The following is a 6,343-nucleotide window of genomic DNA, read 5'->3' as shown; positions in this document are numbered from 1 at the left end:
AAACAGCACCAGACAAAAAGGCATCTAAAAAAACCAACCAAACTTCAAAAAACCCAAATATATATTCAAAGACAGAATAAGAAGATATTGACCAGAAACCTAAAATTTTATTATCAGACCTCATTTTCTGATATTCTCAGCAAAAGAGTGAATTAACTTTTTTTCCCTCCTTTTAAAGATGGCAAGTGTCTCCCAGCTCTATAGCAAAGACTTAAGGAAAAAATACAACAGGGATTGGTGTTTTGTTGTTTTCCTGTAATGCTCCAAGGCAGGTTTTTTCTTATGCTTACTGTACATGAAGCATTATTTTAAAAAATCAAGTTGGGAAATTTCCATCAAGATCACTGCATTTTACAGATATAAATCAACATATCTGTTTCATCATGCCCTTAAGAATATTTGCCTGAAGGGTTTTATATCAAATCATGAGAGATGCATAACAACATTAGTAAAAAGGCAGTATCCATTACTAATGCATTTAATGTACATAATATTATGTGCATAATATTATACTGTATCTATTATTGGACAGCTGTCTTACTGCAGTGCCTTGTATCACTCCTTTTCCTCCATATAGCCCCTTCCAAATAAAGCATGCAAAACCCATATTAACCTCTTTTTAAAGCTCCTGGTTGCAGAAGATTTGGGATGAGAAGGAGCACCATGAGGCCGCTGAGAAATCCTGTCCAATCAAAATCAGAGTGCTCTTCTTGTCTTCTTGGTTGGTAACTTCTCCACAGAGCTGTCATCTTCTCCTTTCAGGAGAAAAGAGGATTTTTTCACTTGGGTAAACCTCAAAGGAAATTTTGTCCTAATCCTTCTCCTCTCACCAGGCATGCAGTGGGCTCGATGGCCCACAGGGTCCTTATGTTTCTACATGCAGCAGAAACCTGGTGTTTCCAGACAAAATCTCACACTAAATTAAAGAGAGAGGAGCTGCAGGTCATCCAAAGGACAGTTTTTTCTGCTAGTGCTGAGGAGAACATCAAGGGGTCCAGAGGACCCATCCCAGTGCTGCTCTTTGCCTGTAAAGATAATGATGACGAAGAAGACAAGGCCAAAGTGCTTTCAAGATGACTTATTCCCACAGAAGAATGATAGACAGGGAATTTAGCAGGAAAAAGTGCATATTAGTTAAGAAGAGCAAAAATGGTGGTCAACAATCCTGATATTTTTACACACATTTCAAATTTTAGGAAAAAACCCTCTAACATTAGAATCTGAAAATCACTATGGGCAGCTGGGAGAGAGCAGAGATGTGGGCAATCTGGTCTGCAAGTCAGCAGCAAACATCATGCAGAAGAAATTCAAGCCTACTTCTGAACCCTGCCAGGATACAGAGCAGGTTTGCCTGCGCTGGCATGGCTGCTGTTTTCCAGGGACAGGATCCGAGCTGGTTGCTGCACTCATTTCCTCAGTAGTTATTTTCTTGGAACTCAGAATAGTACTTCTTCCTTTTTTTTCCTCCCCAATAGAAAAACATGTGATGTTATTTAATGTGACATGCCAGCTTTTCCATCATTTTAATTTCTTTCAAGGAGAAGCACCCCACACAGAAATACACAATGCTACACAATAGCATGCCAAAAGGTCTGAGTGGAGAGCAGGGAACTCTTTTGGAGTGTGTCTAAGAGGGTGACATGTAATGCAGGTTTTTCTTCGTTTTCTTTTCTTTCCCCCTCTTTTCAAGGCTTCCAGTCAAGTGACATTTTGTTTGATATTCACATCATTTCCCAATTACAGTTCTTCTAAAATTCTTGTGAACAGCTGAATAACTCCTGGTGTGGCTTTGTTACAGCTCATTTCACTGCATTAGCTTCCACTACCTCTCCTCTTCAGAGGCTGAACCTGGAGATGTGGTTCAAATCTCCCCCTCGCATCACTCCCTCTCCACTTTCACTTTTACTGAAGCACATCTCTCTTATCTCGACTTCCATTTCACAACATTTCTATTATGACCTGGTTTAGTGTAATTCTCCCAGTGTATGATAGCTAAAAGAAAGGTTAAAAGGTATCCCAGTGATATAATTGCCCCAGCAGCTCAGCACTACTTACCTGAGGCATTCCTGAGCAGGCAGGGAACTCAGGGATGAGAAGGATCAAGAGCTGTAACATGGCTCTTATGTTCAAGACTCTCCAGCACATTTTCACAGTTGAAGGAGAGCAGTATATTCAGGGTCAGATATTCAGAAGCAATAAAATAAAGGAGCAATCCACATTTTATGCCTTTGAAAATACGGATGCTTGTTGAACCTCTCTCCTGCAAATATTTGTATTCACCAGCAACTTCACAGGTATAACACAGCCCGCTGAACACCACTGACAAGGCTCTCTCAGGCTAGACTGTTCACACGGGGAGGAATTTTTTCTCAAGGCACAGCAGTATAAAGTCTGGCCCAGAGGCCACCCTAAATGGATAGTGCAGTCCTGGCCCTGCAGACCAAGTGCTTAGCAATCTGGTTTCTCCGATTTCCCTCTCCCCATACTAAAACAGCTTTGCAAAAGCGGAGTGGAAAATTACATGCTCAGGGAGAAGATCACGATCACAAGTGAGTTCACCTGCACTTATAATATGGATTCTGGTGGTAGCCAGCCACAAGTCTGAGGATTTTTCTGCTGCACATGCTACACGTCGATCACTCAAACCTAGGCCTAAACCAAGGTTCTTTTGCTCTGGGTAGAGGCAAAGGAGAAAATTCCAACCAAATGTTCTCAAGAGGTAAAAGCACAAACATTCTTTTTTTATGGCAAACGATACAAACTTAATGAACATTGGCAAAAGACTAAATACAACATAACATCATTTATCACAGCATAGATTTAGCCCATTGAACATAGAAAACCTTTAAAGCCATTTGATGCTATGTTCCCTAAGAAGAGAATTTGATGCTATGTTCCCTAAGAATAGAATTTGATGCTATGTTCCCTAAAAGAAGAAAGGGAGAAAAAGAGAATGACAGGAAAGATATAAAATACCAGACACATAGGTACCAACTCCTGGGTCACAAAGATGTAAAACTCCAAGATGAAGGTAGGGTTGAGGGGCAGTGTGCTTGCCTTGTGGTCAGGCTTCTTAAAGCCTTGGCCCATCCTGGGCCTTCTCCCCAGGAGGGATTTCTTGTCTCTCAGCCTCTTGGGGACTTGGATAGGTGACACTGGGGCTGTCTCCAGTGTGCCATGGTTGACAGACAGTCTGGGGGTGGGGGCTCTGGGGCAGGGCAAGGCCTGACCCACCTCCTGCCATTCATTCCCAGGATGTCTCAAAACAGATCACCTTTTCCAGTCTCTGACAACATCACTTCTGCATGCTGTGGCATAATGGACACTCAGTGGGGCTGGAGGGGAACGTCCCAAAACACACGAGGTTTATTTAAAATGGCTTAATGCCTAGAAAGAGACTGAGGAAACACTTCAGTGCAGCTGCCAATGTGTACATGTTGAGGATTTATTTTTTTTCCTGAAGAGGTTGCAGGTAGAGCTTAAGCTGCTTCCAGGGCTCAGCAGAGAAGGCACCAGGGTTCGGAATCGGGAGCCTTCCACTGGTATCTCAGCTACGCTGCTGATGTTGTACAGTGATGAGTATTGCAATGACCCTCTGCAAAGAGAATATTGCATCCACAAGCTGGTCTCAGCACTGAAGTTAACATAATTTTTTTCCACCCTTCCCCTCCTCCCTCCTTATGCTTAGGGAAAAAATTCCTCCTCCACCCAGAACCCATTCCCAGCTCACACCTGTGCTGAGAGGTTGAGATGTCCTTCCTTCCCCAGCCCAGAAGCCAAGCAAAGATTATCTTGAGGTCACCTTTTCAGCGAGAGGCATATTTCTGAGAACATTCCTGACCACAGAGTACCCACCGTGCTCTGTTTCTCGTGCACTGAGCCAAGAGTCTATAGATTTCCTGCTCTTAAAATACATTAATGTAATAAAAGTCAGAATTACACAGGCTGGTGTTTATGATTTACAGTTCTGGGCCAAACACAGTAAGTAAGAAATAAGAACATCCTGTGGCAACTCAAACAATCCAAGACTGTTATGCAGGAAGGTGAACTTTTTACCTGCAATGAGCTTTCATGTCCCTTACAGCCAAAACAAAAGTGACAGAGAAACATCTGCAGTACCTTTTGTCTGGTTTTCAAGTAAGTAGATCAACATTGCTAATGACTGGCCTTGGCAGCTCTCCTGTCTAATTACCAGCTGCGCCCCAACATTATCATCTAATATTAATACCACTGGAAACCCTTGTTACATTCAGTTTATCATGATGTCATATCTGGCTTCTTGTCGGTCTTCTCCAAGTCTGCATGGTTAACCTAGACCTATATACCTCCCTGCTTCCAGACTGAGTGGGTGTTCTCAGACCCTTTTTGCTGAAGATGGTTTTTAAGAAAAACACCACAGGACAAGGAAATCTCTGTGTTAGACATTCAGAGTTTTTGCTCTACAACAGCTTTAATCTGTACAGAGGCTTTTTTTTTCCATACCCACATCAGTAGTTAGTCATTGTGCACAAGCACAGCCCCGGTGACCAACTAATGAGGCTGAATTTTAATTTTAAAGTGTGTTCTGACCTGAAGAAAAGTGCTATTATTGGCACTGACTGAAAAACTTCTGTGAAAGGCAGAACTTCAGCACTGTACCTGTAGCACCCAAGAGCAGTAACTCTGAGACAAGACCTTTGCCTTTCAAGCCTATGTATCAATAGCAGAGACATGCTTTTCTGAGACCTTCAATAAACAAAAAGGGAGAATGGTAATTTAAATGAATTTGTATGTAAAAATGTATTTAAATGAATTGCTTTAATGGCATTTCTGAAGGGAGACCAAGGACCAGTCAAATTCAGGAGAAAGTTCAGGCTGTGGAGACACCGTACTGTGTGTTTGAGGCTCTACAAAAACACCAGGAAAATATGCACTGGAGCTCTAGCTCAGGGTCTGCACACTCTTCCGGAGGCAGTGTAGGTTCTGAATGTCACATTGAGAGCACAGAAAATCAAGGTATTGTATTGATCTCCAGGCTAAATTTGTGGCATACAATAGGAGTTTGTTTTTTCTTGCTAGCACACTTCATCAGTCAGATACTCAGAGGAACAGGTCTGCAGGGATGGCATGGGGGGAGCCAGATCTTGCCTTTGAAGTGGAGAGGTTTTTCTCTTCCTCTCGGTACAACCTTCTAGAAAATGGGCCTTATTTCCACAAAGATGGATATAAACTGGACATTTTCCCTAAGCTAGTCAGCTTGCTGTTGTTTCCTATGAGCTGATTTTTTTCCCCACTTTTGCCAGGCTCCTGGGGAGATGAGCCCCTATTCCTTCAGCCTCGCCTCCTCAGCCTCCCTTCATCCTGCTGGCAGCAGCTGCTGTGGCACTGCTTCAGAAACCAGGTGCTGCCAGGGAGTACACACTGCATGACCCCACTCTGTATGAAAGGGTCACATTAGTCATGGAAAGTGCTTCCAGGAAGGCTAATGAAAGGAAATGGACCCAGACACTGATGCTCTGCATACTAAGTATCTCTTACTGCAAGAGATACTCTTCAATTAAATAATATTCTAAAGAAGTATTGGCCACGAACCTTTTCCACTATCATCCTTAATAGCTGGTAAAACAGTTACTTTGACCTCTTGATGATGTTGCACGACCACAAAAGCAGTGGAAGAGGGAATGCTGTCATCAGGCTCAGTAAGTCAGAAAGGACTGCACACACAAGGTGGAAGTTTTCTCACAGACATCTGCTTTGAGGCCCTTAGTTCCCACCCACTCACAGCTGCCCTCTAGTACCTTCATGATACTCACCTGTAGAAAACCAGCAGTAGTTTTACTAGAGAACCTAACTTGGGAGCCAGAATCATGTCACTAATATATATAGGTCTGTTCTTCACAGGAGGGCAAACCCAAGTCCTGAGCTATCACACACAAATTCAGGCACTATTTTTTCATAAAAATGAAAAAATTGCCCTTTTAGCATGTCATTAAACACAACAGCAAATCTGAATCTGAATTCAATTACCTCAGTCTTAGAATAAATTATAAGTGAACATTGAACAAATCTATACTGAGGATTCTTCAAAAATCACAAATAGACTTAGTGTATCTTCAACATACATATGCATATATACAATGTCTAGCTCATCATCAACAGGAAGACCTTTTTCTACTCTTCTGCAAGTTTTGCTTTTTTTCACTAGCATTTTGTTTTCCCTTTTCTCTTCAGTATAAATGGCAAGAAATAGGGCAATTACATTTTGAATATTTACACTGTTTTGGTTAGAGTTTTTTAAGTGGATTAAGGAATATCAGAATATACATGCCACAAGCAAGGAACAGCTGAGCATTAGGGCTAAATG

The 6,343-nt window shown here is 42.0% G+C and overlaps 1 long non-coding RNA gene across 1 annotated transcript; it reads right to left on the bottom strand.

Annotated features, from left to right (window-relative positions):
• Nucleotides 1-237: 237 nt before the first annotated feature.
• Nucleotides 238-5,744, bottom strand: LOC147655556 (uncharacterized). Its single transcript, XR_015288996.1, has 2 exons — nt 5,572-5,744; nt 238-3,595 (listed from the first exon to the last, which is right to left on the bottom strand). It is a non-coding gene; the product is annotated as an uncharacterized LOC147655556 (long non-coding RNA).
• Between the last annotated feature and the right edge of the window lie 599 nt (nt 5,745-6,343).

The sequence above is a fragment of the Cyanistes caeruleus genome, chromosome 1 (assembly GCF_971803275.1).
Source record: "Cyanistes caeruleus chromosome 1, bCyaCae1.hap1.1, whole genome shotgun sequence".
NCBI lineage: Eukaryota > Metazoa > Chordata > Aves > Passeriformes > Paridae > Cyanistes > Cyanistes caeruleus.
The sequence above is the reverse complement of the archived record's forward strand: the minus strand, read 5'-3'. Positions and strand labels throughout refer to the sequence as shown.